The sequence below is a fragment of the Hylobates moloch genome, unplaced genomic scaffold (genome assembly GCF_009828535.3).
Source record: "Hylobates moloch isolate HMO894 unplaced genomic scaffold, HMol_V3 SCAFFOLD_3, whole genome shotgun sequence".
Taxonomy (NCBI): domain Eukaryota; kingdom Metazoa; phylum Chordata; class Mammalia; order Primates; family Hylobatidae; genus Hylobates; species Hylobates moloch.
Genome location: NW_026652278.1, coordinates 119,333,792 through 119,348,728, shown reverse-complemented (window position 1 = coordinate 119,348,728; position 14,937 = coordinate 119,333,792). Strand labels below are relative to the sequence as shown.

The window sequence follows — 14,937 nt, the reverse complement described above, 5'->3', positions numbered from 1 at the left end:
AAACACATTTTTCTTCTATATCATTTGATATCTGTACATGCATTTAAAAAAAGGTGTTTAGAGGCCAGGTGCCATGGGTCACGCCTGTAATCCTAGCACTTTGGGCGGCTGAGGTGGGTGGATTGCCTGAGCTCAGGAGTTCGAGACCAGCCTGGGTAACATGGTGAAACCCCGTATCTACTAAAATACAAAAAATTAGCCCAGCATGGTGGTGTGTGCCTGTAATCCCAGCTACTCAGGAGGCTGAGACAGGAGAATCACTTGAACTCGGAGGCAGAGGTTGCAGTGAGCCAAGACCGTGCCACTGTCCTCCAGCCTGGGTGACAGAGTGAGACTCTGTCTCTAAAAAAAAAAAAAAAAAAAAAAAAAAGAGGTATTTGGATCTAGGTTACATAATTCACTGTTTTTCCTCCAGAAGAACAGTGTACAGCATCTTTGGAGATTTCCTGTCAGCTCCTAAGTGAAGAGAATTGTTCTTAAAAACTCTGTGGCCTGTGAGCGTGGTGGCTCATGCCTGTAATCCCATCATTTGGGAGGCTGAGGCTGGCAGATCACCTGAAGTTGGGAGTTTGAGACCAGCCTGACCAACATGGAGAAACTCCGTCTCTACTAAAAATACAAAATTTGCTGGGTGTGGAGTGGTGCATGCCTGTAATCCCAGCTACCCGGGAGGCTGAGGGAGGAGAGTTGCTTGAACCTGGGAGCGGGAGGTTGCGGTGAGCCGAGATTGCACCATTGCACTCCAGCCTGGGCAATAAGAGTGAAACTCCGTCTCAAAAACAAAAAAACAAAAAAAACAAAAAAAACTTTGTGGCCTGGAGCTAGGCTTTAACTAGTATAATTTTTCCACATTATCCTTGCAAGTTTAATGCAAACTGAGAAGAAAAGGAAATAATAATGAGGCTTATTAAGTATTGTATAAATTTTGCCAGAGGAAAAATAATGCAAATTATTATTATTATTATTAAATTATTTTGAGCCTCGTTTTTTCCATTTCTCTCTCTCTGTGGTGGACATTTACCCCGTGTGTGGACTGAAAGTCTTTGTTTTACAGACCAAGGGGTACTCAATATACAGCCATTTCTCTTTTATTATTCATTGGTATGACTGAAAAAATCATATTTGAAAGAAGTCATATTTATGGAATATTGTGTTTGAAGAGCATATGGCTATTAGAGATTAATAAATTACCCATGAAAATAGGAAATGTCCTGAAGCCCTTGAAACTTATATTTGATATTCAGCATTTGCATTAGCCAGTATCTCCCTTTCCAATTTTTAATAGGAGAAATACTACCCTCCTTTCCCCCTTACCTATCATATGTGTCTGCTATATTTAACCAAGTGTCTGGGATATACACTCTCAGAACTTAAAAAAGAAGTGTTTTCATAAAAATTCCAATAAAGGGAAGGGAAAAGAGAGGCTTCCTTGTATCTTACAGATTTTATTGTCTTTTTTCCCCTTTATAATCTCACATACTATTACATGAAGGTTATGAGAATGTTCAGAAAAAGCCTTGTGCTATTTGTATAAATATCACAAGTTACAAATAAGTTTCCTTTGCTAAACGATAAATATGGCAAATGGGAAATAACTATGAGAATGCTTTTTTGACTCCCCTCTGTCTGGTCTTAAAAATGTTGCTGTTTCTTTTTCTTCCTTTGTTCTTCATCTGTCCTCATGCTCTACTTGATTCAAGTCAGTCGTATAGTTTCAAAGAATATCTGAACACTAGTGACTCCAACATTTATAGTTGTAGTCCAGAGCCACCTCCTGAATTTCTGATACATGTGAGCGGAGATCTCCTTTCAGTTTTCCCATAGACATGGCATGCATTAATTTATTCATTCACTCAATGGATTTTTACTGTGGACCTAATATGTACGAGGTACTTAACATGTCCAGAACTTGCCATTCTACTCATTTTCTATTTTATCTTCATAAACACTTATCTCCAGATAACAAAAACAGAAACCTGGGACCAGTTTTCTCCTCATTTCCTTGATGTTAATGATAAAAATATCGGTCTTACACTGTGATAGACATTTAACATATTAGTATATTTCATTAACTCATCTGTCCCATGGTGAACAGATCTATTTGATGAAAACCTACCAGCAAAAGGCCAAAGAAGCTGAGGCCAAAGAAAGAGGCTGACAAATCCAGGTTCTCAGAAAGAAATCATTAATAGGGACTTATAAACAGAAGCCGTGTCTTGGGCAGTTAGGAGAGGAGATGGTGGATCCCTTCCCCATTTATCTCCCAAACCCAGGGCTTTTATAGCATAGGGAATTTGCCTAAGTGCAGGCTTTATGGCAAGTATGTGATTTACAATGCCAAATTAAGTTTAACATAAAACAGCCTTCTTATGTATTTTAAGTCTAACCTCAAATTTTCTTCCTACACGGTGAACTGTAGCCTAACTGGATGTGTTAACAGGCTATAACCTATTCTTGTGCCAATCACTGAGTTTTGGTCCATCAAAGGCGACCAGCTGTTCAAATAAGGCAAATACTGAACTGTAACCAATCCAGTTGTCTCTGTACCTCACTTCTGTTTTCTGTATGTCACTTTCCATTTTCTGTCCATATATCTTTGACCAGGCAGCTACACCAGAGCTTCTCTGAACCTATTCTGGTTCAGGGGCTGCCTGATATGCAAATCGTGCTTTGCTTAATTAAACTGTTAAGTTTAATTAGTCTAAAGTTTTTCTTTTAACAACAATAATATCATGATTGTTTTGAACTAAGGGCAAAATTTATGGTAAATACATGAAAGTAGAAACCTTAGAAGCAATCCCCATACTGGGGTTAATCAGAAGTCAATATGACAGATTAACATCTAAGATGGAGTTGCTTTAGAGTCTGTAATATCAAATCCTTACAACAACTCTGAGTTAGAAACTATTACTATTTTTATTTTACAGTCAGGGAAACATTCCAGTTGAGAGTTATGTATATTATTTAAGGTCATGCAGTTGGTAGGTGGGAAAGCCAGGTCTGAACCAAGGTCATACATAGTAACAGGACCAAGTGATTCTCCTTTGTGAAGATCACTGATATGTCCCCCTCTTCTCCATCCCCTCTGTGCTGGGTATATAGTTCAGCCCATCAACACTTGGCCTGGATTTTTTTAACCATTTTATCTTGTTTTGAATTGCTTTAGTGACTCCTCAGTGCCACTACCAGATAAATCTTTCTAAGATGTGATCATGTTTATTGTCACCCTTCAATGGCTTCTAATTATGTGATATGGTAAAAACTTCTCATTGTGGTTCTCCATGAGCTGCATCTTGCCTCTCTTGTATCATCTCATGCTTTACCTTCTTTGTATTCTATGGTGTAGTCACGTGGAACTACTTGAGGATCTTGAAAGTAGCATGTTATGTCATACCTCTTTGCTTTTATTCAGTCTCTTTGCTTGGAATGTCATTTTCCCTTGGTACATATGTTGAACACCTATTTTCCATTTAGGACTTATGTCCTTTTTTTTTTTTTTTTTTTTTTTTGCTGGCAAGATGGCTGAATAGGAACAGCTCCAGTCTGCAGCTCCCAGTGAGATCGATGCAGAAGGCAGGTGATTTCTGCATTTCCAACTGAGGTACCTGGTTCATTTCATTGGGACTGGTTGGACAGTGAGTGCAGCCCCTGGAGGGCTAGCCACAGCAGGGTAAGGATGTTGTTTTACCTGGGAAGTGCAAGGGGTTGGGGGATTTCCCTCCCCCAGCCAAGGGAAGCCATGAGAGACTGTACTGGGAGGAATGGTGCATTCTGGCTCAGTTACTGCGCTTTTTCCCATGGTCTTTGCAACTGGCAGACCAGGAGATTCCCTCTGGTGCCTATGCCACCCGTGCCCTGGATTTCAAGCACAAAACTGGGCAGCTGTTTGGGCAGATGCTGAGCTAGCAGCAGGAGATTTTTTTTCATACCCCAGTAGCACCTGGAATGCGAGAGAGACAGAACCATTCACTCCTGTGGAAAGGGGGCTGAAGCCAGGGAGTCAAGTGGTCTGGCTTAGTGGGTCCCACCCCCCATGGAGCCCAGCAAGCTAAGATCCACTGGCTTGAAATTCTTGCTGTTAGCACAGCAGTCTGAGGTCGACCTGGGACACTCAAGCTTGGTAGGGGGAGGGGCGCCTGCCATTGCTGAGGCTTGAGTAGGTGGTTTTTACCCTTACAGTGTAAATAAAGTCACTGGGAAGTTCGAACTGCAGCTCAGCAAGGCCACTGTGGCCAGACTACCTCTTTAGATTCCTCCTCTCTGGGCAGGGCATCTCTGAAAAATAGGCAGCAGCCCCAGTCCGGGACTTATAAATAAAACCCCCATTTCCCTGGGACAGAGCACCTGGGGGAAGGGGCGGCTGTGGGTGCAGCTTCAGCAGACTTAAACATTCCTGCCTGACAGCTCTGAAGAGAGCAGCAGATCTCCCAGCACAGCATTTGAGGTCTGATAAGGGACAGATTGCCCCCTCAAGTGGGTCACTGGCCCCCATGTATCCTGACTGGGAGACACCTCCCAGTAGGGGTTGACAGACACCTCCTACAGGAGAGCTCTGGCTGGCATCTGCCAGGTGCCCCTCTGGGATTAAGCTTCCAGAGGAAGGATCAGGCAGTAATCTTTGCTGTTCTGCAGCCTCCACTGGTGATACCCTGGCAAACAGGGTCTGGAGTGGACCTCCAGCAGACCTACAGCAAAGTGGCCTGACTGTTAGAAGGAAAACTAACAAACAGAAAGGAATAGTATCAACATTAACAAAAAGGACATCCAGTCAGAGACCCCATCTGAAGGTCACCAACATCAAAGACCAAAGGTAGATAAATCCATGAACATGGGGAAAAACTAGCACAAAAAAGCTGAAAATTCCAAAAACCAGAATGTCTTCTCCTCCAAAGGATCACAACTCCTTACCAGCAAGGGAACAAAACTGGATGGAGAATGAGTTTGATGAATTGACAGAGTAGGTTTCAGAAGGTGGGTAATAACAAACTCTTCTGAGCTAAAGGAGCATATTCTAACCCAATGCAAGGAAGCTAAGAACCTTGAAAAAAAGTTAGACAAATTGCTAACTAGAATAACCAATTTAGAGAAGAACATAAATGACCTGATGGAGCTGAAAAACATAGCACGAGAACTTCATGAAGCATACACAAGTATCAATAGCTGAACTGATCAAGCGGAAGAAAGGCTATCAGAGATTGAAGATCAATGAAATAAAGCGAGAAGACAAGATTAAAGAAAAAAGTGAAAAGAAATGAGCAAAGCCTCCAAGAAATATAGGACTATGTGAAAAGACCAAATCGACATTTGATTGGTGTACCTGAAAGTGACAGGGAGATTGGAACCACGTTGGAAAGTACTCTTCAGAATATTATCCAGGAGAACTTCCCCAACCTAGCAAGGCAGGCCAACATTCAAATTCAGGAAATACAGAGAACACCACAAAGATACTCCTCGAGAAGAGCAACACCAAGACACACAATCGTCAGATTCACCAAAGTTGAAATGAAGGAAAAAATGTTAAGGGCAACCAGAGAGATAGGTCGGGTTACTCACAAAGGGAAGCCCATCAGACTAATAGTGGATCTCTTGGCAGAAACCTTACAAGCCAGAAGAGAGTGGGGGCCAATATTCAACATTCTTAAAGAAAAGAATTTTCAACCCAGAATTTCATATCCTGCCAAATTAAGCTTCATAAGCGAAGGACAAAGCATTTTGCTTGCCTGTAAAGGATTTTTACAGACAAGCAAATGCTGAGAGATTTTGTCATCACCAGGCCTGCCTTACAAGAGCTCCTGAAGAAAGCACTAAACATGGAAAGGAACAACTGGTACCAGCCACTGCAAAAACCTACCAAATAGTAAAGACCATTGATGCTGTGAAGAAACTGAATCAACTAATGGGCAAAATAACCAGCTAGCATCATAATGACAGGATCGAATTCACACATAACAATATTAACCTTAAATGTAGATGGGCTAAATGCCCACTTAAAAGACACAGACTGGCAAATTGGATAAAGAGTCAAGACCCATCGGTGTGCTATATTCAGAAGACCCATTTCACATGCAAAGACATACATAGTCTCAAAATAAAGGGATGGAAGAATATTTATCAAGCAAACGGAAAGCAAAAAAAAGCAAGGGTCACGATCCTAGTCTCTGATAAAACAGACTTTAAACAAACAAAATCATAAGAGACAAAGAAGAGCATTACATAATGGTGAAGGGATCAATGCAAAAAGAAGAGCTAACTATCCTAAATATATATGCACTCAATACAGGAGCACCCAGATTCATAAAGCAAGTTCTTAGAGACTTACAAAGAGACCTAGACTCCCACACAATAATAGTGGCAGACTTTAGCACCCCACTGTCAATACTAGACAGATCAATGCGACAGAAAATTAAAAAGGATATCCAGGACTTTAACTCAGCTCTGGACCAAGCGGACCTAATAGACATCTACAGAACTCTCTACCCCAAATCTGCAGAATATACATTCTTATTAGCAACACATCACACTTAATCTAAAATTGACCACATAATTGGTAGTAAAACACTCCTCAGCAAATGCAAAAGAACAGAAATCACAACAAACAGTCTCTCAGACCACCATGTAATCAAATTAGAACTCAGGATTAAGAAACTCTCTCAAAACTGCACAACTACATGGAAACTGAACAACCTTCTCCTGAATGACTACTGGGTAAATAACGAAATAAAGGCAGAAAGAAAGATGTTCTTTGAAACCAATGAGAACAAAGACGCAGTGTACCAGAATCTCTGGGACACATTTAAAGCAGCGTGTAGAGGGAAATTTATAGCACTGAATGCCCACAAGAGAAAGCAAGAAAGATCTAAAATCGACACCCTAACATCACAATTAAAAGAACTATAGAAGCAGGAGCAAACAAATTCAAAAGTTAGCAGAAGACAAGAAATAACTAAGATCAGAGCAAAACTGAAGGAGACAGAGACACAAAAAACTTGTCAAAAAAATCAATGAATTCAGGAGCTGGTTTTTTGAAAAGATCAACAAAATAGACTGCTAGCCAGACTAATAAAGAAGAAAAGAGAGAAGAATCAAATGGATGCAATAAAAAATGATAAAGGGGATATCACCACCGATCCCAGAGAAATAGAAACTACCGTCAGAGAATACTATAAACACCTCTAAGCAAATAAACTAGAATATCTAGAAGAAATGGATAAATTCCTGGACATATACACACTCAAGCCTAAATCAGGAAGAAGTTGAATCCCTGAATAGACCAATAACAAGTTTTGAAATTGAGACAGTAATTAATAGCCTACCAACCAAAAAAAGTCCAGGACCAGACGGATTCACAGCCAAATTCTACCTGAGGTACAAAGAGGAGCTGGTACCATGCCTTCTGAAACTATTCCGATCAATAGAAGAAGAGGGGATCCTCTCTAACTCATTTTATGAGGCCAGCATCATCCTGATACCAAAATTGGGCAAAACACAACAAAAAAAGAAAATTTCAGGCGATTATCCCTGATGAACATCAATGCAAAAATCCTCAATAAAATATTGGCAAACCGAATCCAGCAGCACATCAAAAAGCTTATCCACCACGATCAAGTGGGCTTCATCCCTGGGATGCAAGGCTGGTTCAACATACACAAATCAATAAATGTAATCCATCACATAAACAGAACCAATGACAAAAACCACATGATTATCTCAATAGATGCAGAAAAGACTTTCGACAAAATTCAATAGCCCTTGATGCTAAACACTCTCAATAAACTAGGTATTGGTGGAACGTATCTCAAAATAATAAGAGCTATTTATGACAAACCCACAGCCAATATCATACCAAATGGGCAAAAACTGGAAGTATTCCCTTTGAAAACCAGCAAAAGACAAGGGTGTCCTTTCTCACCACTCGTATTCAGCATAGTAGTGGAAGTTCTGGCCAGGGCAATCAGGCAAGAAGAAGAAATAAGGGATATTCAATTAGGAAAAGAGGAAGTCAAATTGTCTCTGTTTGCCGATGACATGATTGTATATTTAGAAAACCCCATCATCTCAGCCCAAAACCTCCTTCAGCTGATAAGCAACTTCAGCAAAATCTCAGGATACAAAATCAATGTGCAAAAATCGTGAGCATTCCTATATACCAATAACAGACAACTAGAGAGCCAAATCATGAGTGAACTCCCATTCACAATTGCTACACAGAGAATACAATACCTAGGAATCCAACTTACAAAGAATGTGAAGGACCTCTTCAAGGAGAACTACAAACCACTGCTCAAGGAAATAAGAGAGGACACAAACAAATGGAAAAACATGTCAAGCTCATGGACAGGAAGAATCAATATCGTGAAAATGGCCATACTGCCCAAAGTAATTTATAGATTAAATGCTATCCCCATCAAGCTACCATTGACTTTCTTCACAGAATTGGAAAAAACTCCTTTAAATTTCATATGGAAGCAAAAAAGAGCCCACATAGCCAAGTCAATCCTAAGCAAAAAGAAAAAAACTGAAGGCATCACACTACCTGAGTTCAAACTATACTACAAGGCTACAGTAATCAAAAGAGCATGGTACTAGTACCAAAACAGAGATGTAGACCAATGGAACAGAACAGAGGCCTCAAAAATAATACCACACATCTACAACCATCTGATCTTTGACAAACCTGACAAAAGAAGCAATGGGGAAAGAATTTCCTATTTAATAAATGATGTTGGGAAAACTTGCTAGCCATATGCAGAAAGCTGAAACTGGATCCCTTCCTTACCCCTTACGTAAAAATTAACTAAGGATGGATTAAAGACTTAAACATAAGACCTAAAACCATAAAAGCCCTAGAAGAAAACCTAGGCAGTACCGTTCAGGACATAGGCATGGGCAAAGACTTCATGACTAAAACACCAAAAGCAATGGCAACAAGAGCCAAAATTGAGAAATGGGATCTAATTATACGAAAGCACTTCTGTGCAGCAAAAGAAACTATCATCAGAGTGAACAGACAACCTAAGGAATGGCAGAAAAGTTTTTCAATCTGTCCATCTGACAAAGGGCTAATATCCAGAATCTATAAAGAACTCAAACAAATTTACAGGAAGAAAACAAACAACCCCATCCAAAAGTGCACAAAGGATATGAAGAGACACTTCTCAAAAGACATTTATGCAACCAACAAACATGAAAAAACACTCATCATCACAGGTCATTAGAGAAATGCAAATCAAAACCACAATAAGATACCATCTCATGCCAGTTAGAATGGTGATCATTAAAAAGTCAGGAAACAACAGATGCAGGAGAGGATGTGCAGAAATAGGAATGCTTTTACACTGTTGGTGGGAGCATAAATTAGTTCAACCATTGTGGAAGACAGTGTGGTGATTCCTCAAGGTTCTAAAACTAGAGATACCATTTGATCCAGCAGTCCCATTACTGGATATATATACCCAAAGGATTATAAATCATTCTACTCTAAAGACACATGCACAAGTATGTTTATTGTGGCACTGTTCACAATAGCAAAGACTTGGAACCAATCCAAATGCTCATCAATGATAGACTGTATAAAGAAAATGTGGCACATATACACCATGGAATACTATGCAGCCATAAAAAGGATGAGTTCATGTCCTTTGCAGGGACATGGATGAAGCTGGAAACCATCATTCTCAGCAAACTATCACAAGGACAGGAAATCAAACACTGCATGTTCTCACTCATAAGTTGGAGGTGGACAAGGAGAACACATGGACATGGTGGGGGGCATCACACACTGGGACCTGTCGGGTGGTGGGGGGCTGGGGGAGGGATAGCATTAAGAGAAATACCTGATGTAGATGACGGGTTGATGGGTGCAGCAAACCACCATGGCGCATGTATACCTATGTATCAAACCTGCACGTTCTGCACGTGTACCCCAGAACTTGAAGTATAATTTAAAAAAAGTCTTATTTCCTTTAGGAAGCTCTTTTTTGGTTTCTGAATATACTTGACTATTTTTATACTTCTATTATTTCAACTATAAAAGTTTCTTTACTTAATTGTTTACATGTTGGTCTTCTCCCCTAGAGTCTGTATTCCTTGAGGCCAGAGACCATCTTTATTTAATTGTTGTATCTAGAACAGTACATTAAGTACTGTGAATGATGGCTAATTGACCCTGTCTGTATAGCTCAAACTACAGAATTTGCAAGAGGTTGCTCAGAGTCACAGATTATTTTATAATTTTGGATTATTCTTATGATTTTATTATTTCAAGATTAAGAATGTGCAAGAAGTTCATGATTGGCCTAGAATTAATATTATTTGACTGGTTAATGGTATTAGCTCACTTCCCCCACTAAAATTTCAGAAAATATGAGGTTTTTAAAATTTATTTTTTTAAGAGATGTGGTCATCCTGTGTTTCCCAGGCTGAACTCTTGAACTCCTGGGTTCAAGTGATTCTCTTGCCTCAGCCTCCTGAGTAGCTGAAGCTACAGGTGTGAGTTACCGTGTTTGGCTTAACCTTCATTTTTTACTTGGTTCTCAGTTACTTTAACCATATTTCTTCATAATTCCATTTGTATGTATTATTTAATTCATGATTTCCCAAAGTTTGTTTCTTTCATTTAAAAACAAAATAGTGCAAATGTGTGGGTGAAACTATTGGTAAACAGTATTTTGTTTTAGTAGCAACCTACATATCAACTGCTGAAAAAGCAAAATAAAACAACACTAAAACAACCATACCAAAAGACAGAGTTTGATTTGTTTTGGTGTGTCTCTGAGTATTTTCTCAGGACTGATGATGGTTATTTAAGAGGCCAATTTCTACAGTTGATTATTATTTTAGGAATGCACATTCATTATAAATCAATAGCTTTTCTTTAAGAAGCTATTATTTAATACCATTAAGGTACTCCTTTCTGCAATGCAGTAGAGAAATTTTAAATTTTTAAAACATGGATTACAGTTTTTCTTGTTCTATTAATGGAACAATACTGTCTTTGAAGATACACTTTTTCACATATTATAAATTGCATGTTTATAATACTCCAATTTTTTGGTATTTTAAAGTGTGTATACAGTTGACCCTTGAACAATGCAGAGGTTAGAGGCACTGATCCCTTTGCACGGTCAAAAATCCACATGTAACTGACCCTCCCAAAACTTAACTACTAATAGCCTACCATTGATTGGAAGCCTTACCAATAGCATAAACAATCAGCACATATTGTGTATATTATATGTATTATATATTGTATTCGTACAATAAAGTAAGCTAGAGAAAAGAAAATATCATTAAGAAAATCATCAGAAAGAGAAAAATATATTTACTTCATTAAGTAGAAGTGGATCATCATAAAAGTCATCATCTTCGTCATCTTCATCATCTTCATGTTGAGTAGGCTGAGGAAGAGGAAGAAGAGGAGAGGTTGTTTTTGCTGCCTCAGGGTAGCAGAGGCAAAATAAAATTCACATGAGGACCCATGCAGTTCAAACTTATGTTGTTCAAGGATAAACTGTATTTGCATAGGAAAAAAATCAATGAAATGCTTGTATGTTTCATTATTGGAGATAGTATTTTAGGAGACTTTATTTCCTTTAAGCTTTACTCATATATGTTTGCATGATATAAATAATAGAGGGAAAATGAGATATATTAAAAAAAGAAAAATCCTTGAATACATGTAAATATAATTTTAATGTAATGAAATTTTTCTGGGAAGACTATTTTAAAGCAGGACTCAGCGTTACAAGGCTTCCCCAAAACATATTCAGTTCTCTACCTGTGTTAATGAAAAAGGGAAATCTTACTGAAGATTTCAAAGGGAGAGAGGAATAATTTATATTACATACTACATATAAAACTTACTAAAAATCCCCTTTTAAATTTCTTACAATTGTTTTCCTGGTATAATCCATATCACATTTTCCTCCAACTTCTTCTCAAATAGTTTCTCCAGCCATACAGGGTCTTGGCTTCTTTTGCCTCTTAGATTTTTCTCTTCCCTTCTTTTTTTTTTTTTTAGAAGAGTCAATCATAGCTCTGTTGGATTTTTTTGGTTTTTCATTCTTTCACTCAATAGCCTAATCAACTGACAAAGCAAATGAAAAATAAAAATGAAAATTATTACAAACACCTGAAGGCTCAGATGAGATGCTGTAGACACTGTCAGTTCTACTGAATATCCACATTTTTGCTAACAGAGCACACATTTTGTTTGGAATAGCAGTGTGCCCCCTCCAGTGATGGGCCATAAATGGTCTAAGCCAGTGTGCCTCAATGGAGTCACTGTGACATTTTGGGCAGTGCAAGTCTTCATTGTAAAATATTGTCCTTAACATTTCAGTGCTTTTGGCATCACTGGCTTCTACGCACTAAATGCCAGTAGCACTACTGGTATCCACACCATCATTATGATGATCAAAATATTCTCATGAATATTATGACATTCCCTGGGGAAGGGGAGAGTGATGTTTCTAGTGGTTGAGAATCACTGGTGTAAGCTAATCATGACATTCCTGCATTCTGCTTCCCAGACTTCACATAGCTAATTGTAGCCCTGTGATCCACTCAGGGGCTCTGAGACCTAAGGCAAGTCAGCTATAAGGGCTTCAGAAAAAGCATTCTTAATTGAAAGGATAGATGTAGCTGTTATTGCTCTTTGCTTTCTTCTTCCTGCCCTGAATGAAGAACTAGAGCAAAGATGTAGAAGCCATTTTGTAATCATGAGGCAAAAAACTAGTCCAAGAATGGTGGAGTAAGTAGATAGAAGGATCCTAGATCTTAAAATATTTGCTCCAACACTAGCCTCTTTATCTCTTCTTATGTGAGAAAAATAAACCCCTTTTGTCCTATTGATTGTTAGTTAGATCTTCTATTACTTGCAGCTAAAATCACTCCTAACTCAGAATATGATGAATGGGTTCAATGGATTCTTGGATCAATGTCAATATGAGACAAGAATTAAACAACCTTAGTCAAACCCCCTTTTACAATGTGCTTCATTGTGCTTGGTGAAAAAATATTATTCTGTGAAAATAAGAATGCTATTTAGAAATTAAAAAAAATGACAACTGAAAATAATATTTTCACATATATTTAGGAAAAACCCCACAAATACCTAAATCCACTGGAGAAATAGCCATAATAATCTGTTTCCCCCAGTATCTAGGTGTTTTTTAAGCCAAATTCAAGAAGTTTTAAATAGATTTTGAGAGGAAGAATTGATTTATTTCACTTGAATTACAAACTTAAATAGTCAGGGTTGGTATCTAATGCAGTCTGTGTTCATCTAGAACAGAGAGAGACATTGAATATAATTCTTGCTTGAGCATGGCATTTGAGGCTCTTAAGACTCAACAATCCTTACTCATTATGTCCTTTCTTCTTTCAGTTGTGACATCATCTTAGGTGTCTACAGTGTTCATGTTTATAGCTCTTTAACGTCTCTCATCTTCTTTGTTGTTTCCAGACAACTTTACTTCCTTTCTACTTATTCACCCCTTTCCATGACCACAACCTGGACTTTGTCATAACCTAACAGTTCTTCCTAAGAAATAATAAACCAGTCTACAACTTTCTACCCTTCAGAGTCTCTCATTCTGTTACTTCAACCACACAGGTTTGTTTGTTTGTTTGTTTTTTTCCCCTCAGATGGACCTCCAGTTTTCTTTCTTTTTTTTTTTTTAAACCCATCTGTATTCTGCCTATTGGTCACTTCCTGTCTTTATTTTATGTATGTATTTATTTATTTATTTATTTGAGATGGAGTCTTGCCCTGTCACCTAGGCTGGAGTGCAGTGGTGCAATCTTGGCTCACTGCAACCTTTGCCTCCCAAGTTCAAGTAATTCTCTTGCCTCAACCTCTGGAGTAGCTGGGACTACAGGTGTGCACTACTATGCCCGACTAATTTTTGTATTTTTAGTAGAGACAGGGTTTCGCCATGTTGTCCAGGCTAGTCTCAAACTACTGACCTCAGATGATCCACCCGCCTCTGCCTCCCAAAGTGGGATTATATGCATGAGCCACCGTGCCCAGTTCTGTCTTTATTTTTTATATTACCCCAGTTTAATTTCTGTGGTTCATCATTTCAACTAGTCTTTAAGCAATTTCCTAAACTTCCTTACATTTTACATGGCCTGGTCATCTTTTTAGCTTATTTCTTTAGTTCTACATAGAAGCTCAGTGTTTCTATTCTCTTGGACTCCTGCCTTGTACATCCTCCTTTGCCAACGACTCTTCTCTTAACAGAATCACATGTACTTTACTTTACAAAGAAAATCTACACTATGTCCATCTTTTATTCATTCCATCCTATTATAATAATAATTTTTGCTTAAGTATAATCTCTCTACCTGAACTCTGGATCTCATCTCTTATCATCTTCTCAGCAATCTGGCTCAATGAATTATTCCCACTCTCCTTCTGACACATTTGATTAGAATTTAAATAGGGCAAAATGTCTCATATTTTATAAACAAGCCATATTTAAATCTCTCATCCCTTTCTGAGTACTCTTGATTTCTCTCCACTCCCTTGTAATCAACCATTCTGAAAGAGTTGTTTACACTTACTGCCTCCTCTTCCTTTTTAAACTCACTGAGATGTGACATCTACCACTCTGCGTTAGTTCCTTGGCTTGGCTGAAACTCCTCTCTTTGAAGTCACTAGTTATCTTGCTAAAGCCAAGAGACATGCCTTAGTCATTATGTTATTTGATCTGCTTCTAGTATTTGACACTATTGATCTTGACACACTTTTTTTTCCGGTGACATCCATGACATATGAGGTTTCCTTTTACATTTTTGGGTCTTCTTTCTTACTCATCTTTGCAGGCTTCTCTCCCTTTGGAGCCTTTCTTATAGCCTTCTCTTTTCATTCTTCAGTTCTTGTAATAGGTCATCTATTTCTGTGATTTGAAGTATCAGCCATATGCTCATGAT

At 38.5% G+C, this 14,937-nt stretch overlaps 1 long non-coding RNA gene across 1 annotated transcript in view; it reads left to right on the top strand.

Moving 5' to 3' along the window:
- The first annotated feature begins 3,605 nt into the window (after positions 1–3,605).
- LOC131382996 (uncharacterized) overlaps positions 3,606–14,937 on the top strand; it is a 76,464-nt gene continuing 65,132 nt past the window's right edge. The window contains exon 1 of the long non-coding RNA XR_009212644.1: positions 3,606–3,670. This is a non-coding gene — a long non-coding RNA (uncharacterized LOC131382996). The remainder of the gene's footprint in view (positions 3,671–14,937) is intronic.